We start from the raw sequence: 27,623 nt of genomic DNA, 5'->3' as shown, positions 1-27,623 counted from the left end.
ACAAAAATTATAATTTCATTATTTAAAAAGTAGTAATTTTTATTTGGATAATCACTGCTTTGAATTTTTTTTTGTTTCCTTTTGGTACCATAATTTTAATTCGTGTGTATAAATTACGATATCTCCTCTTACTACAAGAAATCTCTGACATAGCACCACGTCCCTAAACGTTGAGTTTAAGTAATGTAATGTTCTAAAACAAAAAATAGTACATAATTTAGTTGGTAAACATTGCCCTTTATTCTGTCGCAGTCTGTCTTATGGTTATAACACCTTTAAATCAGATGAGCCCACCTTTTCTTCTGTTTTTCTTTATATTGCTTTTTCTGAGAGTAAACATATTATTCATATGCCAGTTCCTGAGGTACAGAGCGAAGGTGTTACTTTTAGAGCTGGATATTAACTGCACTTCAATACTCTCGGAACACTGATGTGCCACAGAACGTGCATCCAACATAGAAGCCAGTAGGAAGTCACTTTACTTCCCACTTTCGCTGGCAGTCATATGGAGTACGTGAACTATGCTATTTTTAACAACTTGTCATTTAACTCAGAACGCTTACAACCGTTAGTTACGGTACCTAGCATATATAAGGCAAGAAGTTGCACTTAAAAAGGGGTAATTTTTGTTAGTAAATTGACAGAATATGATTTTACTTCAAATTGTAATTTATTATACTCCAATCCAATTTTTTACGATATATTTAAAGCCAAACGTAATGAAGGTAGTTCAATTAAAGGGAATTAACAAAATTCTAAACAAAAAAGAAGTAAACTTCTGTTTTATAATTTTTTTCAAAATGTCTGTTAAATAGCCTAATTAAAGTTATATTTTATATTTAGTAATTAGGTGGGCCTACATTTTCATTGTACATTTTTTATAGTGCAAACGTACAAATTTATGCCTAAATATTTTCTTTTTTTAAATCAATGTTCTAATAACTTTTGACAGTTTTCCTCAGATCAATCGAACACTAAAAGTGCCTTTTTATATCACGTAACAATAAACTTTATTAGAACTGAATTTATTACTTTCCTTTTTTACTGTTATTTTAAAGAACTTTATTAGAATAAAGATTCTGATATTATTAAAAATTAATAATAAAATAAGGATGGTTTTATATAGTACGCAAAAAATGATAACAAAAGAAATTTTATAACAAAAATCAAAATTTCAAATAAAACTGAGAGAGACTTACACACTGCCACAGGGAAGTTCAGCACTATTATCTGTTTATAATATCGTATCTCTGTAAGAGAACATGAAGTTTAAAGAATGGTGTTTGAATCAGACCTCGGGTAAGTGACAGTACGCTGACAGTTGAAATAAAACCAACTAATCATGAAAAAAGAAATCTTTTTCTTCTGTAATCAGTGTAATAATCCATGTAAAATATTAACAAACTTTTGCGCCACAATTGCAGCAAAACCTTACTCGCATAAATAGATACGGCAATTATTTATTTAAAAACATTTAATTTCATTCCATGAAAGTTCCAGAGAGAGAACAACAAAAATCAATTACCAAATTCCGGTAATAATAGGACGGAAAAAGCAATACATTGAAACAGAATATTCCTCTTCAGTTGCATCTCAATAAAAACAATCAGGTTACTGAAAATCTTTAATCCTAGCAATCATAAACCAACAAGATTATAGAAAATTAAAAACTAACGCTTTAAGTCGTCGCAAAGTATATGTATTATAAATTAATTAAAAATATTAATCGTATACAGATTAAAATTTATGAATTATTCTATACTTGCTTGTTCTCTGTTATTTTTTCATCCCATTTTATGAATTTACCAATGATAAACATTTTACACAGAAAAAAAAACAAATTCGTATCTTAATGTAATATTTAAAGTTGTAAATACAAAAATATGTTAAGCAGTAATAAGCATTCTTAAATTATATTTTCATCCAAACACCTATTCGTTTAGAAAAATAACCACTATTTTAAACACCACTTTACTAAATAATTTTCTACAATAACTGTAAATATAAATATTTTTCATTATAAAAAGAAAACTATAACATGTGAAAACGCCAGTATATTCTTCAATCTATTTCAAATTCTTCAATTTACTTAATACTTAATACGATCTGAGTATGTTATGTATGAAAAAAACTAAAGGATACTATTCGAATTGCAATCATTTCTTTTGAGGAGTATGAGAGCTAAAAGAAAGGTTAACCAATACATACTAGTTTTAAATGTAAAAGAAATTGAAAATAATAGGAAAAACAGAAATACTAAAAAATATATTAATCTTGTAAGACAAACTTTTATTCAATTTACAAAAACTCTTTGGCTATTTAAAAACTGTTTTAAAATTTTGATGTGGCACGATATGATTTCCTTGTACACCTATTAAATTACATATACACATTTTTTTCTGCACGCAACGCGTTCTTATAGGACTTGATGCGAATGACAAATTGCTTCTTTGGCACAGTGAGATCACGAATGATGGCGGCAAATTGATCGAAGGTTTCATCGCGCAGCATCATTCTTATCGCGCAGCCGGCGAATTATTTACCTTCGCCGGTGCAGTCGGTTTGCGAAGAGCCATCCATGGTATCATCATTGATGTAACCATTGGCAAGGATACCCTGGTTGGATTCTTAACTGATCGAATAGTTTTTGATTTGGTAGGTGGGTTGTGCAACGTCTTTAGGGGGAACGTTCCTGTTCAGCAGGGGCGCTTCCTACACAGGCGTTCGAATTGACCTAGGTTTTCAAATATTCTTGCGGCCAGGCTCAAGTTTTTGCTCGAAGTCTGGACGAAGTCCCGTTGGATCACATGGCTGAGAATTTTTCTTCTGCGGTATTTGAAGCCGCTGAGCAGTCGATTCCCAGAAGCACGGGTCGGGAGAGAGTAGCTGGATGGTGAACTCGGGACTTGACCGCGATGAAGCGGACTGTGGGCCGGCTCAGGTGAGGGTGAACCAGATCGGCGTGCAGTTCTGATTTCGGATTATCGTCGGAAGAGGACCGAGTATTTTTACAAGGTTAGGTCTTCTAAGCGTGATTCCTGGCGCTCTTTTGTGCAAGAGCAGGGAAATAAAGACCTACGGTGTGTCGTCTATAGAGTACTTGGTCATAAGCTGAAAAAAAAAATTTTTTGTCAGCTCTCTCGAACCAGGATGGAGTTGTTATAAATAAAGATCGTATCCTCACTCTTCTGAAGAACGATCTGCTTCCAGATGATACCGAAGTTGGTGAAACCTCGGTATCATTGACGTGTCCGTAGGGTAATTGTAGGTTTTTGCTCTTAGATTTTGTCTTCAGAAATTACTGAGGCGCAAGAATATTTGAATATTTGAATATTTTAATATTTTTGCTCGAAGTCTGGAGACTTCGAGCAAAAACTTGAGCCTGGCCGCAAGAATATTTGAAGTAATTTGTAGCCTGGCTAGGAATATAGTCCCCGAATATGATGGTATCATAGTGGAGCTCCTTGTTTGCACGTTGCCGGTGATTCTTGTACTTTGACTACGGTTTTGATGCTCTTTGCTGGATATTTCCCAGCTGTTGGAAACGAGGTGTGTTGAAATTGCTTTTTAAACGTGGCGACAAAGCACCCACTGTAAGTTCTGCTTTCCGTCCTCTGACGCTTTTGCCTGTTGTCAGTAAGTTTTTCGTGAAGGTCTTGTACCTCCGCATTAATTGTAGGTTGAATTCTAACTATGTGCTGATGGACGACCAATATTGCTTCCGCACCGGCAGGGGCACAGAGGATGCACTTCTTAGGGTAGCAAATATGTACTCACATATCCGGGGTCTTCCATAACTTGTGATGCCCCTCTGCCTTCTTACAACTTTAGCAGCGTGGGTGCGCGCTAAATGAGATTTCAACTCAGTCGAGCTACTTCAGCGACAGAACCGTCGTTCTTCGTGACGGCGGCTTGGAAGTAGGAAAGACCCTTCCTAAAGGTTGTCTGCAGAGCAGTGTTTTAGGTCCACTCGTCTGGGTCGTTGAGTTCGACTCTCTCATGGGATTGCAGATGCCCAGAAGCTGCCACATCGTGGATTAAACCGACGATGGGTTGCTGCTGGTTGAGGGCGATTTGCGTCTCTAGATAGACCTCAGAGCGACGCAGGCATGAATGGTTCTCAGGTTGTAGAGTATTCAGTATAAGATGGTTTTCAGTGCGGATAAAACCACTATTATATTTCTTAGTCATGTAGCGGAGACCCGTCACTCGCGGTTGTGATGGACGGCCTTCCGATTAGGTACGTTACTGTTCACAAGTATCTGTGTGTTATCCTTGATGAGAGGCTTCAATTGAAGGAGCACCTGCAGTTTGTTGCAAAGAACGTCATTAATCCCTTCTTTGGTGTCCGTAGAGTCATCCATCGCTATTGGGAGTTGAAATATCGAACCATGCTTATTCTTTACAAAGGTGTCTGTGAGGCCAAAATGTTGTACGCTGGGCCCGTGTGGGATCATCTTTTACAATTCCATTGTTATAGGGACATTCTTTTGCGAGCCCAGCATCTTCTATTGCTTGTTATCTGTTGTCCGCGGCAATAGAATATTTTCTAGAGAGGCAGTCTCTGTGATCGCTAGGATTACCATTGGCATTCTAGCTACGGAAGGGAGCAAGCGGTGCATTTATAATAAGGAAGTCCTTCTTACTTCTGGGCGTATGCGAGAAATTGAATACCAAGGTTTTGACTCTTGGCAAGCTAGGTGGAACGATTCTTCTACTGATCGATACACGCATGTTTTTTTTCAAAATTTTAGGGAGCTGCGAGTAATAAGTTGGGTTTCCCCCAATTGGTATACAAATCAATTCCTTTCAGGACATGATGCGTTTAGGAATACTTTTGTTAGGTTTGGTTTGTTGACTCCGGCTTGTATCCGGTCTGTAGTGTCGATGATACTGTGGACCATGTCCTTAATGTTTGTCCCCGGTACGAGGCTGAACGTACCAGAGTTGTTAGGGAGCTCGAGGGAGTTTACTTCTTCTTCGATCTACGTGTCAACTAGAAGACTCGCAGTAAACGGACTATTGTGACTGGCTCCCTTCGATTCCTTCGCCCTGAGCAGAAGGCTGAAAGGGTATAATAGAGTAGTACCTCGGATGACTAGGGACTGTCTGGGCATTTAATTGTCCAAAGGTAGGCGTATTGGCGTCGAGTCACAGTTAGATAGAAATTATGGTGATTATTTGAATGTTAGCTATCAGCGGAACGGCGACTGCACTGCCGAGGGCATACAGCCCATACAGCCATGAGGTGTAGCGGCATCTCAACGATAGTTGAAAGCAAGTAAATGTCACGCGGGACTCTGCGATGAAGCTGAGTGGGAGTAGTAGGTCTATCCGCCTCTCCCTTGTAGACCAGACTGGAGTCCGTAAATTAACCTAAGTCAGTGGTATGAACTGAAGTTAAGTTCACTAAGGGAATTAGGACTAAATTTTGTTGTTTCAAACAATATTTTTGGTGGTATGTTGTTGTTAGTTTGCCTCAAATTTCGAGACATTTACTAGAAATTGGCTCAATAAAAGTATAACTAGACGCGGGGTTCGTGCTTCCGAGAACTCGGTTAGCTAGTTCAGAGGGCAACGATGTAGGACATCCGACGAGGCCTACAGCGAAGGCAAAATCTGAGTTCAAAAATCACCGGTGTAAATGTCTACCTAGGAATTTACATCGTTGGCATCCCAATGAGGCCTGGCTTATTACTGTGAGATGTAAAAAGTTAAAGGGCGAAAGACGACTTCCGTTAAAGCTCATCAGGGCTATGAACGGGAAGCGTCACAAGGCGGGTGTCTTCTTCTATGGGGTTGGGATGCACGCAATGCGTGTAACGAAGGTTGCGTTCGTGTAGGCTGTAGTGATTTGTTTTCCAAATTACGTTATTCAACAGCTACTTTATAGTTTGTTTGGTTTTGTTGTTATTCAGAGTTTTTGTTATTATATTATTAATTATTTTCATATATTAATTGCGGAGATAGACTAACAAGCTATCTAGGTTAGCTTGGTTAGTAGTTTGACTTCTTTAAAACTACTTTCCTGGGGGTGTAATTACGGTTTCTTCTGTTGTTTTGTTGTCGGTTATATTATTTTTAGATCTCTTCAGTTTTTGAAATTTATTTATTTTTAGTTTTGTCAAAACAAAGTTTTTTTTCATAATCTAGGTATCTTTTAGTGGTTCTTGTCATTGGCAAGCTTCTTACGGGAAAAATAAATATGTGACATAAAAATCAAACCATCTAGTTTTCGTGTAAGTAGCTTGCTATTGGCCGAATGTTTATCACTGGTCGGCGCTGTTTATGTTTGTTTTGCTTACATTAATTTGTAATCAAACCTTAATATTTTCTTAGATTTTTTTTTTTTGATTAAATGTTACTGTGGGGTAAAGAGCGGGTAGGCCCAGGCACGGTAAGCTTCCCCAGCCTACTGAGGAGGATGGGATTGGCGGCTCCTCCCCCTCTTCTGAAGTGGATGACTTTAGGCCGGGGATCTAGGGGACATCTTGGGATGGTGATGTCGTGAATATTATTAATGACTTTAACGCGGCGGCTGGGAAAATCGCAGGGTCGGTTGCATTAGTCGAAATCTTCGAGGAGAAGTATGCGAAATTGATGCAATTCCTTGAAAACCCAAAGACTTGTCAACGGTAAGGAGACAGGTTCACCGATAATTAAGGATTTTAAGTCTATTGTGGTTGTTGTGACTATCGTTGGTACGAAAATTTGGCTGTTAAGCGTACTGAGTTTAGGGAGATTGTGGTGAAGGAAACTGCTTCCGTTCCCGTTTCGGTACCAAGGCCAGTGCGGTCTCAGCGGAAAAGTTACGCTGAGATGTTGAACGAGAAAAGTGAGGCTAGTTTGTCCCTGAAAACAGCCGGAGGTCGTTTTCGTCAACCACAAGATAGGTGTAACTGAGAAAAGCCAGTAAAGAGATGAAGAACGAATTTCAGGTCATTCTTCGTCAGAAGAGGTCGAGCGTGAGAATTCGTGATATACATGAAACTAAAAAGGGGTTAGTTGTCATTGCTGATGACAAGGAAACTATTGAGGTAATCTCTGACTCCCTCGAGGTCAGTTAAACCGACATGAAAGTTACACCTCACAGGAAGAGGTGTACCGGAATCATTGTTTATGACATCGATTAACGTTTGTCTTAGGAGGAGTTAGTGATTCTCGTAAGAGACCAAAATACCCAGATGACTGAAGGGGCCTTTAAGGCTGAATGACGATTATTATTTAAATCGGGTAGGCGCGAGGCTGAGCGCTTCCATGGCGTGTTTGAAGTTAGTCCTGATCTTTTTAAAATCTGTGTTTCACAAGGCAGATTATACATTGACTTCCCTTCGTGCTAGGTCAAAGAGTATTTAGATGTTCTACGGTGTTTCAAGTGCTGCCAGTATGGATATAGGACAATGTTTTGTAACACGTCTGGGCGGTGTGTTCTCATTTTGGGGATGAGGAACATAAACGAGATGAGTGTCCCAAAAAGTCACGGGATCCGACTCGTACAAATTGTAAACGTCTTCGACAAGATTCCAAGCACTCTGTAAATAGTAAACACTGTGGTTGTTAACAGAAGGCTATTACTGTGTATTTGAACACATTAGAGTTAATTGGTTAAATTCGGGCAGTTAACGCACAAGGTGATTATATAGTTCAGATTGAGCTTGGTGATATTGCTCTACGTAGAGAGTTGGATGTTGTTTTATTACAGCATCCACACGTAGTGTCTGGTGAAATACCAGGTTTCTCAGTTTAGAAGAGATTCTATTGTGGTTCTGAAAGTATGTCCGCTGTTGTGTGCAGAAGGGAAATAGATTGAGTGTTCGTTCGACACCTCAGAAATAATCATCATGTTGTTGTCCCGTGTGGATGTTCAGAACCTGTGCACCCGTACTACTTATACATTCTAATCTCTTCTAAATCGATTCAGTCCCCAGTTATTCAACAGAATGTTTATTCTAAATAATTTTAATAATTTTAAAATTGTTTTTAAAATATAATTCTTCATTAATAATAAAGCATTTCTGGATTACATTATGGAATTATTATGAAAGATTACAGTTGTACGTGATTACAAAAATTACTGTATTTTCATTAACTTACTAATTTAAGGAAGCTATTTCTGATTGAAAAAATCTACGGCTGGAAGTATGTACTTAGTCCCTACCAACGTAAGCTTTTTTGTTTTGTCTTCAGTCATTTGATTGATTTGATCGAACTCTCCAAGATACCCTATCTAGTGCCAGTTGTTTCATTTCGGTATACCCCCTACATCCTACATCCCTAACAACTTGTTTTACATATTCCAAACGTTGCTTGCCTGCACAATTTTTCCCATCTAATGTTAGTTAACATTATGTGGGAACATTGATACTGTACCTCCAGGATCAAAGCAACCGTTCCAGGATGCCTTACAATGTGGCCTATAAGTCCATTCCTTCTTATAGCTATATTTTTCCAAATGCTTACTTCTTCATCAGTTTGCCGCAACACTTCTTTATTTATCACTTTATCCAGGCATCTGATTTTCCAACATACTCCTATAGCTCTACATTTCAGAGGCTTCTAATCTTTTCGTCTCATGTACTCCGATCGTCCAAATTTCACTTCTATATAAAGCTACGCTCCAAACATATACTTTCTAAAATGTTTTTCTGATGTTTAAATTAATTTTTGATGTTAGCAAATTATATTTCTGATTGAAATTTTGTTTCACCTCTGCTATTCGGCATTTTACATCGCTCCTGTTTCGTCCATATTTAGTAATTCTACTTCCCAAATAATAAAATTCTTCTACCTGCATAATCTCTTCTCCTCCTATTTTCACATTCAGTTGCCCATCTTTGTTATTTCTACTACATCTCATTCCTTTCGTTTTGTTCTTGTATATTTTCGTGTGGTAGTTCTTGCGTAGGACTTCATCCATGCCATTCATTGTTTCTTCTAAATCTTTTTTATTCTCAGCTAAAATTACTATATCATCAGCAAATCGTAGCTCTTTATCTTTTCACCTTGCAATGTTAGTACTTATCTAAACTGACCTATAACGTCATTAAATGCTAGTTCTATGTAAAGATTAAAAAGTAATGGTGATGGGGAATATCCTTGTCGCACTCCCTTTTTTATTACGGCTTCTTTCTCATGCACTTCGATTACTACTGTTGCAGTTTAGTTCCAGTAAATGTTATCAATTGTTCTTCTATCTCTATACTTGAATTCTATTTTTTTTTTTAAATGCTGAACATTTTATTCCAGTCTACGTTATCGAATGCCTTTTCTAGGTTCATAAATGCCAAGTATGTTGGTTTGTTTTTCTTTAATCTTCCTTCTACTATTAATCTGAGCGCTAAAATTGGTTCCCTTGTCCCTATACTTTTTCTGAAACCAAATTGGTCTTCTCCTAACACTTCTTCCATTCTCCTTTCAATTCTTCTGTAAAGAAATCTAGTTAAGATTTTTGATGCATGAATAGGTAACCTAATTGTTCTGTATTCTTCACATTTATCTGTTCCTGCTTTTATTGGCGTCATGACAATAATGCTCTTTTTGAAGTCTGACGGAATTCCCCTTTTTCGTAAATATTGCACACTAGTTTTTATAATCTACCTGCCGTTCCTCACCTACACTGCACAGTAATTCTACAGATATCCCGTCTATCCCAGGAGCCTTTCTGCCATTCAAATCCTTTAATGCTCTATTAAATTCAGATCTCAGTATTGTATATCTCTTTTCATCCTCTTCGACTTCATCTTCTTTCTTCATAACACCAGTTTCTAATTCATTTCCTTCGTATAATTCTTCAATATATTCAACCCACCTTTATTTCCGTATTATAAATCGGTGTACCATCTTTATTTAGCACATTATTAATTTTACCTCATGTACCGCAAAGTTCTGCTTGACTTTCCTGTATGCTCCGTCTATTTTGCTAATGATCATTTTTCTTTCCGTGTGGGGTGCCATTTTGAGTCCCCATCTATGGAATATCATGTACGATGGGGTCCTCCTGTTGCGATACCCGCGGGCTATCGCCTACGCTGATGATTTAGCCCTGATAAAGGTGACAAAAACTGAAGAGGAGGTGACGTGTGCCGTGAATTTCGCTATGGCAATGGTCGGTAAGTGGATGCCCACGGTGGGGCTCCGTTCGTCCTGTGATAAATCTCTGTTTGTTCCCATGGCGGAAAGGAGGCGGCTGGTGCCCTTCCCGATTATGATGGAGGAAGTGATGGTTCAATCACAGGAGGCCGCCAAGTTTCTTGGGATGTGGCTGGATCATAGGCGGTCATTCATTCGTCACGTTTAGGCGGTGAGTGAAAAAGCTGGGCAGACTGTTAAAAACTTGGTTAAGTTACTAACAAACGTTGTAGGGCCCCGAGCATCGAAAAGGAGACTGTACGAACATGTGACAACCTCGGTTCTCCTCTATAGCGCCCCAGTATGGAAGAGAGCCGTTGAGGTAGGGCGTAACAGAAGACTCTTAAAGGGAGTACGGCGCCATATGGCTGTTTAGGTGGCGTCGGCATACGCATCGGTCTCGACTGCGGCGGTGCTAATGGTGACTGGATTGCCGCCACCTCAACAGCTGGTGGTGACTCATGCACAAGTCTAAGGAAGATGCCGACGCAAGTGTCTACAGGGATTGGCAAGTTAGGTGAGATACGTCCACGAATGGGAGGTGGATGGGTGGATGGATCGTTTGATCACGCACATTGAGCCGTGAATCGGGAGCGAGTTTGGTGAACTGGAATTCTGGTTGACACAATTCCTGACCGGCCATGGGGTCTTTCTTTCATACCTGTGTGGACGAAGAAGAGGCTGAAGACTCCTTCTGCCCCTACTGACAATACTTATACACGCCGAATCAAGTGATATTCCAGTTCCCGCGGTGGGATGGGGAATGCCGCGACGTGCTGCCATAGCTGGACATCTCGAGGTAGTGACCATCGTTGGAATGATGTTACGCAGTCCGGTTGATTTCGGCACTTTGGCGGATTTTGTGTCGGGAATACTTCAAATGAAAGGTCGGAAAGCGATGTTTAGAGACAGCTCCGTAGTGAGCTGTCATTCGCCCGTGCTTGCATGGGTGGGCGGTGGCTATGAAGTGCGGGAACTCTCGAGCCCCTGAGCTAAAAGACTGAGTTCTAGCGGGGCCACCCCTTCGGGATGTCCCCGTTAGAGACGAAGCACAAAGGACCGACTCCGGGTTGCCGGATGTTGGAGGCCGGGAATGGCATAGCCGGGGCCTGGCGTTTCCCTCATCTGGCGACTAGTGGCGAAGGGACCTCCCGGAACCGTGTTAATGCTTAATTGCGGGTCTATTCCGAGAGGCAGGGTTAAAACACAAAAGAAAATAAAGTTTGCTCCTACTGACTTAATAATTTCTTTTTTAACATTCTCCCTTTCTTCTTCTTCTATATTTACGTTTTTACTCAGACCTCTTGCGATGTCCTCCTGAAAAATCTTTTTTACCTCCTGTTCCTCGAGCTTCTCTAAATTCCACCGATTCATCTGACACCTTTCCCATCATATAATCTATCTGATACCTTGGAGTATCACCCGGCTTTTTCCATGTATATATTCTTTTATTATGATTTTTCGTTCTTAACTAGATCTCCATTTATTGATTTACTTTTTTCAGATTTCTAATTTTAATGAATATTAAATAACGAGTTGAAATTACTAATACATATCATACGTCATTTAATATGTAAATAATTGACTATAAGTACAGTACTTTAAAAATCAAGTATTTTAGACCACAACCATGCTTCTCTTTATGTAATCCTTAAGGATACTATACCAGCGACAAAATATATCAAAGATTTGTATTAACGTGCGTATACTAAAAACCAAACCTAGTTCTGTTTACTGATGAATGAAAATTTTTCTTTGATAGCACTGAACTAAGAGACGTGAAAAACAAGATTTGGAACGACATCATTTCTTTTTAATAAGAATGAAATAAAACGTCGTCCTGAAAATTTAAAATCAGGACAGAAAATGAAAAAAAAAATTATTTTATAATTAATAACGATCAACAGAAAAAGAATTTTTTTAAAGTTTTGTGTCAGAATAAACAGAAAAAAAAACAAATTAATTAAAATTTGTAAACGTTAGGTTTTGGGAAAAATGTAGAATTAAAGGAAATAACTGGAACAAGTTGTAATTTTTAAGTATTACATGTAATGGATCACAGAAATAACGAATAAAGAGCAGAATTGTGCAAGGAAAATTGGTATTTTTTTGAAAATTTTCTATGGACAGATTTACAGTCGTTATTGAGATGCAAGCCAACTATAGAGTCGTATTATATACTCATGTTATAATATAATTTATATTATATTTATACGTATAATACAATTCATATCCCAAAAGGTTGATTAAATTCTTAGTTCGTAAATAAAAAAACTTAAATATAAGTATACAGGCTATATTTTTTATATAAGTCTCATACACATGTTTTTTTTTATTATCGATGGAAATCTTAATAACTGAACATTTAATTATAACTTTTAAAATTGTATACAAAGAGAATAAAAGATAAAGGAGAACGTGAAAGAGATGATACATTTTGCTGTTCATCTGCGTGCGTGAAAGCAGTACCAAAGTATGCATTCGATTAGTAACTGTATTAAATTTTTCTCTCTTTTGCCCGTCATTTAAAGATTGTTCGTTTAGAATCTTTAAAAACACGATAAAAGTGACCTTTCTACATCCCAGGTCGAGTGCTTGAAATATGTATTTATCATCATTTTATTATATAATAAAGTTACGTGTAAGTTTGTGTTCGGTTAGCACTGCCAATAAACTTCTGTTAAACCTCAATACTCGTATAGCTTTACACTGAGGAGGTATTAATTTTTAATACATAATGTTGATTTTTTTTAAATTTAATTCTTTAATTAAGTTAGTTGTTTTATACATACATATATATATATATATATGTGTGTGTGTGTGTGTGTGTGTGTGTGTGTGTGTGTGTGTGCACAAATGATTAATATTTCTGTAACGTGTGTAATTTAACTAAAAATAATAAAAAAACATACAGCATTCAAAAAGCACCTTCCCCACTTTTAGGAAAGTTGGAGAAGAAACTCAAAATTTTTGTAGTAAAATTACGGCGTGTGGCATATTTTTTAAAGCCTATTTAAAGTCAAAAAATGGTACGAACCAATCCGGTTCGTACCATTTCAACAAGATACTAGTTAAATTAATCCATTAAAAACCAGTGGTCGGTCAAATTTTGTTGTACTTGAACTAAGTAATTACTATGCAGTTAGTTTTTACTGAACTTTTAATAAAAAGTGAAGGAAAGATACTAAATTATTCAACCAAATAGAGCTCATAAATTAGTCAACCTAATAGAGCTTTCTGGGATTGGTTGGGTTGTTTTTATAATCAGCTGAATCTTCAGCGGTGTAAAAAAAAACCTTGATAACTAAAATCATTTACAACTAACATAAAAAAAACCCCTAAAAGATAAAAAAATAACGAACAAAAAAGTATTTTTTACGCGGTACAATAAACGAGCCGCGCATAATACTCACTCGTATTTCTTCAAATTGAATATTGAAAATCATGAAGGTAATAATGAGATAGTGCCCAATTTTTTTAGAAAATTTGCTGGCTTTCTTCAGCTTGATCATGAATGACGTCCGTAATCACAGGAAGAACATTTTCCTTCGACATGAAGTATTTGGACTTACAAAGTAACTCGTTGATAAAAACTTCATATGATAAAACTGGTTAATAATCAAGCCTCCGCGAATTCCTGTTTAAAGATTAGATTTTCTGGTTGCTGAGCGAAGCTTCATGAAACCATTGACTGTTCATTCTTCACCGGTACCGATGAATGACGATCGGTTTAGCCTACGGAACCACCGTAAGTAATTACTTCAGAAGATGAATGAAGATGATATGTGTGAATGTAAATGTAGTCTTGTACGGCCGCAGATCCACCGTTCCTTAGATGTGTGGTTAATTGAAATCCAACCACCAAATAACACCGGTATCCACGATCTAGAATTCTAATCCGTATAAAAGTAACTCTTTACTAGGATTTGAACTTTAGAACTCTCGACTTTAAAATCAACTGGTTTGCGATGACGAGTTCACCATTAGACCAACCGGGTGAATATCGGTACCGACTGTTATGACAATTAATTCGTGTACAGAAAATGTGCATTCATCATTAAAACATACGAATCACAGATATTTTTTTGAAATGACAACCATCACGATTCCAACCCCACCACTGTAGTACAGTTTCACAAAATTTTAACCTTCAATTTGGATTCTCATTATTAATTTCTTGAAATAATTGTATTCTGGAAGGGTAAAATTTATTTTTTGAGTATTTTGTGTGCTGATCCGATATTGCTTTCATTTCCATGCTTTTTAATTTATTGATGTTAATCTATTTAATTTTTCCAAAGACGTAGACACTCAGTTTAACTCTGTCATTACTGTAGAGGATGCACTTCGAGGGGCATCTTTAACGTTTAAAGAGTTTATAAACTTCTTGTCTGATCCGAACAAGTAATCAACAGATGTATGAGAAAGTCCGTTTGGATGAATTTTATTGAACAAACAGACTGAATGAGAATAATTTCTTATAGGCTGATCATATAGACCCACCGGGTTGGTCTAGTGGTGAACGCATCTTCCCAAATCAGCTGATTTGGAAGTCGAGAGTTTCAGCGTTCAAGTCCTAGTAAAGCCAGTTATTTTTACATGGATTTGAATACTAGATCGTGGATACCGGTGTTCTTTGGTGGTTGGGTTTCAATTAACCACACATCTCAGGAATGGTCGAACTGAGAATGTAAAAGACTACACTTCATATCATCCTCATTCATCCTCTGAAGAATTATCTAAACGGTAGTTACCGGAGGCTAAACAGTAAAGAAAGAAGGCTGATCATATAAGCTCATTTCTTCGTTTTCATCAGAGTAATGTTAATAAAATACACTCCACAGAGAGATTAATCTAAAATAACATCAATAGTGGACTAATATTCAATAATGTATTAAAATACCGTTAATTAATTTATTTCTATGTTAGATTAAAATATATTGTTTTTTAATATTATAATTATTAGTTTTACATTCAATTATTGTTATTTCTTCTTTTATTTATTTTATTTTTTTGTTAATTTAATTTAATTTATAATGATTTTGATGTTAGCACTGCTTTCAGTTTCATCAATAATTTATCAGTTGTTCTTAATTATCAATGTGATTTTATTAATTTTTTCTAATTTCAGCTGATTATCATATAGTAGTATAACGAAAATTACAAATTCTCATCTTCAATTGTTAAAATGAAAGATCGGGTTATAGGGACTTTTTGGACATTGTTGATTAATGGGGTGGAGTTTGAGCTCCTAAAATGTCAGTGATATTCCACATTACAACATAAGAAGTAGAAAGAATATTATTCTTGGTAGAATAAATTTGAGCGCGTAAAAAATGTAAGCGTAAAATTTTACGAATTTTTATTTTCATGGAATTCCTACTTAATTAAAATTAATTTTTTTCTGCTTAATTACGGAAATTCTGACAACTTTCTTCTTTCAGTAGTTCAAATTTTAACATCACCAATTATTTCTATTTAGTTTAGTATTATATTTATTCGAAAGAGGTTTAAGTAAAATTGTGAAAAAGAAGTAAACGCAGTTAAATGCTTTCCAGATATCTAAACAATAAGCTATTTAAGTAATAAATTTAATCCGATCGTTAAGTTTTTATTACAGAACCGTATAATAACATAAATGCTGTAAATTTCAAAAATTAAATAAGAGAAACTACTTTTTGATGAAATTTTGACATCTAACTATTATTTTATATCTTACTAAATTGCGATGAAAGTTTATTAATCTCTGTAAATTAGTATATTTAATTGAATTTTAAATAACTATAATTAACACGATTGATAATTTTTGCAGTGAATGTTATAAGCTACTAATAAATTCTAGTTTAATTGTATACAATATGAAACTAGATATACTACTATTTACCACAAATAAACCAGTAGATTTTCTCATAAACTACTTTCAGCTACTTTAACTAAATTAAACTAGTTTTTACAACTATGAGATTTATTTTGTGCAAAATTTTCTGTTATTATATCATATCAGTTTATTTCAAGCTGTGGAAATGACTAACTTCAGTAGCTTTGTTCCATGGTATGTAAATTATTATAAAAATAATCATTAAAAAAATATCCTTTTTCTTAGATAAGCATAAATTCTTTTTTTTACATAAATTAACGCAAAAATTTGATTCAGATTACGTGATTTCTAAAAACAAAACAAAAAAAAATAAAACAATATTTCATTTATTAAGTAACAAAACATGCTTTAAACAGGTTAAAAAACGTATTTATGAAAAGGACTTATTATGTACAATATCACATGTAAATAATATGTGTTTTTGTATTCATAAAATTTCAAAGACTTCAAAAGCCATTCCAGTTTATAAACGTGATCTTCAATGATAAAAGTACTTTTGAATTATTCTGAATATATAATACGAGCTCTTTAATGAAATAAATTCCGTAGAGAATATTACTAGTCGATGAGTAGTAAATTAGAGGATTCGCATGCGCATTAAAAAACACGTGTAGGCCGACGATGTGAAAAATCAATTAAGCATTATTAGTCGTAGCTAAAGCAACTACAAGTAAGGTAGGTAGGTAATTGAACGGTACACTTATATGTTTTATAAATAAAACGTTTTAAGTATATGTAATATTCTTAATGGTCTAAGAAACAAATTATGAGTAATCGAATAATGAGAGAAAACGGAACAATAATTCGGAATACTTGGAGAAAAACAAACAGGTCCTACGTGAATTTTATAAACGTAACTTATACTCTTTGAACGTAATTTTTATACAGGTATAATATACCAAAACATTTTATATGATTTTCGGGATAGTAGTAAGTTTAATCGAAGGTTGAATTTTATTAAAGTAAAGAAAGTTTGACTTAAAATTTTCTATAGATGTTGCAAAACATATCTGATTGATGCAAAAACTACCGTATTAGAGTAATGTTTTATTAAGTAGCAGAAGTTAGGAAGATATACATCGGGTTCAGAACACAGTAAACCTTTTTATTCATTTTGAAAATTATTGTTATAATAAAATATGATTTTGATACGAATAATGAAAAACAAAACATTTTATATAAATATATTAATTTAACTTTGTTTAATTCTTGTTTTAATATTACGACTAAACCATCATCCGCAATCATACTTCACTGAGAAATGTGAAATTAAATTAACGAATCAGGGAAAAAATACAGAATTGAAATTGAAACAGTCTGACTTAGAGACCGGCATACTACTGATCATTCGATGTACTATTCGGCCGGTTTAGTGTACTATTAATATTTCAACTTTCGTTACAATCTGTAATCTAACATTTTTATTAATTTTTTAATATAGGCTTAACCTTCAACTCTAAGTTTGATGGATAATATCATTCATCCTACGACGGCTTAACCTATCATTAAATAAATTCGATTCACCTCAAACTTAACCGATCGGAAGGTATCTGATTATTAAAAAAATCTTTCATTACATATTATACATTTATAACACAATTATGATTTAAACAAATAAAGCCCTAAATTAAATTTGAAACATTTTGGCATAACTGAATTTTGTTATTGTTTATGTCGGTAATCAATTGATTACCATTAATACCTCAGATAATTTAAGGACAACATTTGTTAACAAAAATTCTAATCCTCGAACTTCCGGCATTAAAGAATGAAAATATTGTATAAAAATATTTTGAAGTTGTACAAGTTTAATTCTCCCTTAGAAATTTAGTTTAAATTTGCGTCTGCTACCATACAAATAAATATTAATAACGTAACAAAAAATTACAGTTTATTTTTAGTGAAAAAGATTTAATAAAATTTTAAAATACAATATATAACGCTGTTGATACAAAAACGTAAATTATTTATAAAATTGCAAAATTACAATTATATATAACTTATATTATACAACTATTAGTATTCATATGTATATCATATCATATACAATCATATATGATATAAAATACAAATATGACGTGCGTATATATATGTATATAATTATACAAATTTTATAAATACATTTTCACCGAACCAGAGGTTTTTAGTAAATTATAGTCGAACAATCACACAATCCTTACATATAGAACTGAGTTCTACAATTTCTTTTCGGGGGTACTCAGAGAGCAACCAGCAAAACTGGATAACCAAAGATTTGGCCCGATATAATACTTTTGCTTATTAGTATTCTACAACATAACAACTAGGAAAGCTAAAAGCATATGTGAATACATGCAGACAAATAAAGAAAATTAATTAAGAAGTGAAATTACTCTCCAATAGTTCATGGAAAAAGTAAAAAATAAACATAAAAATGACATCAACTAACTTCTTTTGTGTTTTTATGAAAAAATGGATTACAAAAAAAAACAAAAATTTTCAAGTAAAAAAGCGGAAAATTATATAAAAAGCGGAAGATATAAAGATACTTCATGATGCTAAACCCATTAACGTGTAAATGAATCAAAATTTATTGTACGTACAACATACAAACTTACAAACATCTTACACACAAAAATATTTACATAAATCTTTGGGAAGATTTATTTTCACACGCTTATATATATATTTTTTTTTATATAAAATGAAACGATTCAGTAAACAACACATTGCATTACATGATACTTTAAGTTAAAATTTTTTCTGTTTCTATTTACATAAAAGGCGACTATAAAAACGTCTTCTACAAAAACTAGGGGTTACTTAAGCGTTAGGCTACTACTCTATTCACTTGGTATCAAATTTATTTGTCAAGAGACAAAGGAGTCTGAACGGTCTACTAGTAGAAGGCAATGTTTGTAATGAATATAGTAATGAATAAATGCCATAGATTGTATATTGCTTTTAAAATTGATTTTATTTTATTCGGTAAAAACAGTGAAAACATAAGCGACGAATTTTTATGTATTGTAGAATATGTGTTGCTGTTAATAATCATAAGGAGTTGATGTATTAAATTAAAACGATTATTGTTCCATAAAAGCACTATTTTCGAAGTTGCATTTAACTAATATACCCAAATAAGAACAGCGTATTTGCTGCGTACGAAAGAGTTACGGTTTTAAGATACAGTTTTTTAACACAGTATCAGTAAATGCGGATTAAAAAAATCATTCAGCTAATATAAGGAAAATGTAATGTTTTAATGGTGATTATTATTAACATTAAATTATGATCTTACTGATGTTATAATAATTTTTTTTTTTTATATAATTGAAATTAGTATTGCGTTGGCATAGATCTAATGAAGTGTATGCAGGAAGGATATGTAGGTACTATTTTTCTGGTTAAATTTATATCTTCGTTTTCTTTTGTTCTATTTTAAATAAATCGAATTGATTGTAAATTAAGAATCCAACCAAGTAATGTATTTACTTACGTTTCGTGCAGAAAATGAACGATATAAAAAACAGCATTCACCGACTGTTATTCTTAATTATTAACTATTATTTTGATACTACCTCTGAATTTACTTGTCCTAAATAGGGTTTATCCTACTAAATAGAAGTTGTCAGAATTAATTTTTCTATTTACACGTAAATATTATTTGTACATATTAAACCAGAACCCGCTGTTAAATGTGCGAAATAACCGCGTGCTATACTAAGCGGTTATTGAAATAAATTGAAAAATAACCTTCAAATATAATTTACAAAAGTTTACTTTAAATTTAATAAATAATATTGTTTATATTTGTTAATATTAAATATATATATATATATATATATATATATATATATATATATATATATATATTTTCTTCTAATAGTTATTGTTTAACAATTAAAATGGACATCTAGGTTTAGATTTGAAGCAGAAAGTTTTTTGATTTGAAGCAGAAAAGTTTTGTAACCGGTTTTTGAGCGTAATCTTATTCTTCAATTTATTGCAATTTAAAGTAAACATATCAATTAACTTTTTATTTTTATTTTATTATTTAACGACTTAATTTTCCCTAGCCTCTTTCATAAAAATTATTCAAACCAAACCTCAAAAATATAGTACAACAAAACACATGAAATTTTAAGAAAAATGAATAAAGTTTAATCATCAGAGACCGTTATTATATTAAATGGAATATAAAATCTACATTTAAGTTTTTATAAACAAATATGCAATCTTTATTCCATAATATCACACTTATTCTGATGTAAATAATATCAAATTACTCTTAAGAAAATATTAAGTAAAGCAGTTTTTTTGAATAAATTACAGGATAAGGAAAAAAGTACACAGTCATATTATTTATTTATACATTTTTATAAGATAACTACTTCTGTAATTGATTGTTGTAGTAATTTCAATCAATAATTTTTTCGTTATGTTTTTCTAGCGGAAAGTTTGTTGTAAAGTTTCGTAGAGAAAGATGCGAATAATATTTTTTGTAACAAATTCCAAAAAAAATAAAACTTAATTTCCTCAATTCACAGAAACTAATTGTAATTCTGATAGTCATTGTAGCAGAGGCAGGAGCACGTATTCCCTAGTCACCAAAGATCCCCGGCTTAATTCCCGATTTGGATCTGGAAAATTTTAATTGTGTCGATGCCAATGAACTTAGTAGTTGACGAAATTTATAAATAGTAAAAAAAAAATACGTCGAACCCTGAATCTAAATCGCCCAAAAAATATGTTATGTAAACTAATAAAGGAATAAAAGAAATAAAAGAAATTCGTCATGTGAGAATAAAAACAATGGAGCGCTCTTGGTGGCGGTGGGGTAAAATAAACCTGCAAATCGTAGCCCTTGCTAAAAATTATCGTATGATCGTATGAATGACTTGACATGACCGTGTATAAATTTCACTAGCATGAAGTAAAGTATTGTTATTATAATTTTTTTAAATTAAAGTTTCCACCTACCAAAAATTTTTAATATATAAATGTAATAGTAATTTCGGAGACACTACTCCATCATCAGGAATTTCATAGAACATGCAATTAAAAATTCATATATGTAACTTCCCTATATATAATTATATTTTAAATTAAAATTGTTATGTTCATAATAGTCGATCGTAAAAAAATAAAATTATTAATAACATAATTAATAATAATATTAATAATTTTAATTAAAAATATAATTATATATAGAGAAGTTATACATATGAATTTTGAATTACATCTTCTATGAAATCGCTGATGATGGAGTAGTGACTCCGAAAGTACTAGGACATATATATTGAAAATTGTGGAAGTAGAAACTTTAATTTATACAAATTATATTAATACCAACTGTGCTAAATAGTTAGGAAATTATTATAATTGTATTTCAAGTTGCTGCACTTGTATGGGAAACAGCCCAATAATCTAGTTAGAAAAATAATAAGTGATGTTTATCTGGGTCTATTACGTAGATTAATTTTTACTTAGATTTACAACTAAAAGAATTTTATTTAATTAATCTAAGTGAAAATGTTTTACCTCAATTAAGTAACAACTTAATTTATCCAAATGAAGAATTAATTAATCGCTCCAACAACACAATTCAAGACAAGATCATCCACTAAAGAGATAAATATTAACCACGTGTATTAAAACCAATCTCAACAGAACAGCGTCTCGCACTTTTGCCAACTTATTGAATAGTAATTGCCCTACTTGGTTAACAATACGATGCACTGCTTTAGTTCTCTTCAGTAAATCATTCGCTCAGTTCATTTCATTCATCACAATGAATAGGTTGTACATCATACGCGTTTTCAATTTCTTGAATTTCAAGACAAATCCTTTTTTTCTTTCAATAAAAACCAAATAAAAGAAATAATCAGTGCCGACAATTAAATTCCTTATTTCTCAGCTGAAAGTTTTGTATTAACGTATTATATATATATAATCGCGTATTCGTGGTTCGACCAGAATATTGAGAGACTAACAAACTAAAAAATTTCTTATAAAAACAATTTATTACTGTAAAAACATATAAAAGAAAACAAACAATAATAATAATAATAATTATTATTATTAAATAATAAAAAAAAGGAAAAACATTTCCTCGTTTTCAAACTAAACCAAAAATCTAACACCATCACCTAACCATCATCTAACACCTATTTTTATGTTTTTTGTTCTTTTTTTTAATTATTGTTATTATTTTTTTTTTTTTTGAAAGTAAGCTATATTTGATCATCTAATGATGTTAAAATACTAGTAATAAATATACGACATACAAAATAGTAATTCAAATGATAACAAGATTTGTTTAAAGACAGTTGAATTATAAATCCAGAATACAGTCTAATTTACTAAAATATGTTATAATGAAGAACGTTATAACGTTCTAACATGTTATAATCCTAGAACCTGATATTGCATTAACAATAAGACAAGACTGGAAAAGTCTAAAGTCATGCGATTCAATTTTCTGCAAATATTATTACTTTAACTGATTACAATCGAACTACCCTACACTTTATGAATGAATATAATACTGTTACTTTTACTACTGTTTACAATAACACCAAATAACTTCCTGCATTCACTCACTGTACACAATGAAATGCTTGAGACGTACTTTTCACTCGTTTCACTCGCTGTTACCACACGCTTACTGATATCGCTGTCACCGCAACAGTGTCGAACTCGGGCTGGCGAAACTACTCTGTCATCGCTTGTTATCACATCTATGCCAAACATGGCCTCGCAGAACTACTAACACTCTCCGCTGGTTCATAGCAGTATTTATATCACCTGGCCTGCAGAATTAGTACCCGCCTAATCCCTTAATTGTTGAAGCGTAATAATTTTTCTCGTCCGTGCCATTACGCTTTCCCATAAACTCTTATTCCGGTCCGGTAATCCTTTTAGTTCTAAAACAACAGCTTTTGGAGATGCCATTGTCTGTACTACAAAAAACAGATTTTTAAAAGGATCTGTTTGAGAAAAGGATCGTTTTTAGTTCCTTCTGGATTCTTCTTAACATTGTTATTTTCTTTTTCTTCTTAACTGGAATAAATTCGGTACTCCATCCGTTATACTGGTTTTATATATATATATAAAACTAATATACTTTGTATATATATATATATATATATATATATACAAAGTGTATCACGAACTTCTCCCGGGACTTTCATAACTTATTCTACTCGCGAAAATAATAGAAAAAGTTCATAAAAACATATGTTGAAATGATGTCATACTGAAATTTTTGGGACTTAATTAAGGGACAGGATTAGTAATTTTTTACGGTTTTTGGACTGAAAATTGAATATAGAAGGTCCGAGAACCATAATTTCAATCATTTCTAAGAGATCTGGTATGAAAACCAATAAATTGTAATAATAAATCCTGTTTTTATGTTTGACGTACAATAACTTTGTTAAATGAGTAATAAGAATATAAAACTTTTAAACAATACTTATAGAGAATCTAATTCTTAACAAAATGGTGTAAAACAAGTTGAACAAAACAAAGAAGGATTAGTAAAATTCAAATTTTATTTAGAAACAGTACACAAAACGCGAGTCCATTATACGAATCAGTTTATGACAAATGTTCAAAAATGAGCCCGCCATTTTCAACACATTCATTTTTATATGCATGCGTCTGTACTGCTTCTATTGCTTTCTTTAGTTATTCAGGGCTGTTCTTAAGTTTCTCAGCCGCATCCATAATGCGGAAAATTAATTTCTCACGAGAATGTCTTTTGGTTTTGTATACAATATTTTTCACCCATCCTCAGACGCAAAAATTTAATGGTGTTAGATCAGGCGATCTTCGTTTCAATGAATGTAGACCACAACCAATCCAGGTAATTATTTAGTTAAGGCGCCTCACCCCGAAATCACAAAAAACATATCAGATAGCTGTAAAATCTTTTGAAATGTATTTTATGACGGAAACGAAGTGTCGAAAAAGTAGATATTTGAATATTGATGCACTCGATAATGCAGATTCTCACCTCCGGATAATGTAGAATTCTTTCTTATTCATACACTACTTTTATTATTTATAACATATTCGTTACATTACGTTGTTGTCTGCTATTCTCATACGGCGTCTAAGTTTTCTGAGTTTTCTTAATATAATTTGCAGCGTTCAGTAAGTAAATAGAGTGAACTACAATAGATGAAAAAAAATCTGTTGGACCTGAAATGTACATGTAAAAATTGGGAATTTATATTTATTACACTTATTGGATTCTCTCAGTCGGTTGATAATGTGAGACAATTTTTTTGCAGTCATGGCATTTTGCCGAAACACAGACAATGTCCGTCGTGTAATAACGAAATGAAGCTGAATAAAGATGGACACATTTTCCGTTGTAGAAAACGCCTTTGTGTACTTAACAAACATAAGAAATGTGAAAATAAACAGTGTAACGTAGCCATTTCGAAATACGCCGATACATGGTTAGCAAGTTTAGAATTACCTGTTATTTTGCGTTTTTCCGTAGTATGGTGTGTAATAAAGCTACCTCGGCAAGATATGTTGTGTAGAGTTAAATTTATCGTCTAGTACTATGGTACACTGGAGCAATTATTTTCGAGAAATTTGTTTTGAGTATTTGTGTACTAATACGAAAAAGGTTGGAGGAGTAGGAAAAGTTGTAGAAATCGATGAAGCCAAAATCGGTAAACGAAAATATAATCGCGGAGAATTATAAATGGAAATTGGATATTTGGTAGAATACGAGACACAAAAGACGTTTTCACGGTTTCAGTACCAACACGTAATAAGGAAACTTTGCTCCGCATTATAAAGGACTATGTGCACCCAGGTACTACAATTATTAGTGACTGTTGAAAATCTTATGATTGTTTACAAACAGGAGGCTTCCAACACTATGAATTATATATACAATTTTATAGATCCGGACACTGGGGCACATACGCAGAAAATCGAACCTCAATGGAGGGAAGTAAGAAGCAATGTGCCGTGTTATGGAAATTCCAAACACCATTTCCTTGCACATATGGCCGAATTTTTATTTAAAATGAAGTATTGTGATTACAAAACACGATTTTACCATTTTTGGCGAATTATAAATGAGATACACATTGATTCGGCAAATCGCGTGTGTGATGATTCTGAAGAAGTATCATCGCAATCTGATTCAGATTCTGTTTAATTAATTATTTATATATTTCAATATAATGTTTCACTATAAGTATTTTTTCGTATCACTATGTAAATTTTTAATAATTTTCCATTTTCCGACACCCAAAATACATCATTAAATGAATAAATATTAATTTTGAATGAATTTGATATGTTTTTTTTTTTTGATTTCGGAGTGAGGCACCTCCACCAAATAATTATCCCAATCCATTTCTTAGTGGACTGTTGATTTAAGTGAGAGTAAACAACACAAGAGAAGTAGGGAGGTGCGTTATCGTGCTGAAAATATACTTTCCGTCGTAGGGTTAGAGGAACAATTTCAAACAGTTGCGGCAGTTCTTGAAGAAAGTGCAATTAGACCTCAGAATTTAAGCGGCCAGATAATATGAAAGGTGCAAACAGCTGATTGTGAAGAAGGCAGCACTATAGATTGACGGTAAATTGACGTTGAAAATTGCCTACCACAGTTTTACTAAGATTTATTCTGCCCGTATAAACACTGCATAAGTAGAGTGACGATATCTAGAGTGAAATTTGTCTCTCTAACCAAATAAAGGTTTCGGATGAACAAAAAATACTTGTACAGTTGTCTATTTGTATCCCCCTACTTGCAGAACTCCAATCGAAGCGTTCCGTTTCCTGGGTACAGATGTTGTTTACGATTAGGATAAAAGTTGTTTTATTTAAGTGTCCTCTAAACCATCGAATACGAAATTCCGATCCTCTTAGAAAGAGGTCGTGTTCTACACCTGGACTGCGCTGAACTTCATCGATAATAATTTCATCAATAACAGCTTCGTATCGGACAGAACGTTCGTAGCTGGTTCGAATACGAACCAGCAACAACAGGTTCACTAGCTGGTTCACTAACCAGCTAGTGAACCTTTTTCCAGAAGGTTGCGAAAAGTCGCGCTAATTGTTATGGGAACTGGAATCTTGTGATTTACAAATATGAATTGTATTTCATATTCTACTGCAGCAGCATTACAATTACAAACACCCAAAATGAATACCGTATCAGCATATTCCTCTCTTGTAAATAAGTACGGCATTACTTCAATACCAAAACGATCACATTCAAACTAAAATTCACAGAATGGTAACCGATTTACTTAATATAACTTACAGAATGATTTAAACACTAATACAGTATTGCTCATTGTTCATCTGCTGTTGTTATTTTATTGGCAACTTTCAAATAATAATTTTTCAAATAATTTATTGTATGTCTGTCATTAATAAAAAATTATTTTCTAAGTAATTTTTATTTATTATTTTTATTTTACAATTGTGTAATTTCTAGTATTTTTTTTTTAACAGCAAATTTGTTTTAGAAATTTTTTGCTTCGCCAAAAAAGAATTTGGTTTTCGTTTATATTAAATAAGTAATTTACTGACAAATAAAGTAATTAATGTATTTTCTAAATAAAATTCGAATTTTTCTTACTTTTCTTTGTTTTATTCCTTTTATCTTACAACACTGTTCAAGATTAAATTCTCTACAAGTTTCCTTTAAAAGTTTTTTGTATTTATAGCCAATTTAACAAAGTTATTCTACATCAAACATAAAAAACATGGGCTTTTACCTCAATTAATTGGTTTTAACCCCATATTTCTCAAAAACTACTGAAGATATAGTTCTAAGATCTAATTTATTTAATTTTTCAAGTCAAAAACCATAATAAATCACAAATTTTGCCCCTTAATTAACGTCCTAAAAAGTTCAGTTTCTTAAAATGACCTCATTTCATCGATGTAGCTGAAATCCGAGCGAAATCTTTTACTAGCAAAACTCGCAAACGAAGCATTTTAGGATATATGTTTATATGAACCTTTTTCCATTATTTTCACCAGTACAATAGGTTATGAAAGTCCGGAGAGAAGTTAGTAATACACTCTGTTTACACACACACATACCCCATACACACACATATTCATTATATATATATCTATATATATGTGTGTGTGTGTGCGCGCGCCAGTTTATGTTAATACATATCCACACAATATTATGTATAAGTATTAACATATTAATAAATACAAGCATTAAATATTAATATCTATTCTAAATGTCTCTTTTCTTATTTTTATTTGAACTTTCAGATATTATTTCTAACTGATGATTTAATTCCTATCTTCGGTAATTTAGATAATTCGCTAATTTAGATGCACCGATTATTACCACTTATACTCTTCCAGCGTTAGACAGTTATAAGTAAAATTGTTTATTTTTAAATTTAATATCTTCAAACAGTTAAGAAATGTATAGAAATTAATGAATCGTATAAAAGTACTGATAATTTAACAAGAGGATTTAAAAAACGGAAATTTGTTTAAATCCGAAAATAAATTTAATTTTTTTTATACCGAAAACTGCTGGAAATAAATGTTTTTAATTTTTTTTATATTTGAAAGAACTTATATTTAGAGAGGTAAAGTCTGATAGATAAGAATC

The 27,623-nt window shown here is 33.0% G+C and overlaps 1 long non-coding RNA gene across 1 annotated transcript in view; it reads right to left on the bottom strand.

The window, feature by feature from the left end:
• LOC142318293 (uncharacterized) overlaps nucleotides 1–21,635 on the bottom strand; it is a 123,477-nt gene extending 101,842 nt beyond the window's left edge. The window contains exon 1 of the long non-coding RNA XR_012754868.1: nucleotides 21,530–21,635. This is a non-coding gene — a long non-coding RNA (uncharacterized LOC142318293). The remainder of the gene's footprint in view (nucleotides 1–21,529) is intronic.
• Nucleotides 21,636–27,623: the final 5,988 nt, after the last annotated feature.

The sequence above is a fragment of the Lycorma delicatula genome, chromosome 1 (genome assembly GCF_047948215.1).
Source record: "Lycorma delicatula isolate Av1 chromosome 1, ASM4794821v1, whole genome shotgun sequence".
NCBI classification, from domain to species: Eukaryota; Metazoa; Arthropoda; class Insecta; order Hemiptera; family Fulgoridae; genus Lycorma; species Lycorma delicatula.
This window is presented reverse-complemented; position numbering and strand designations above follow the sequence as displayed.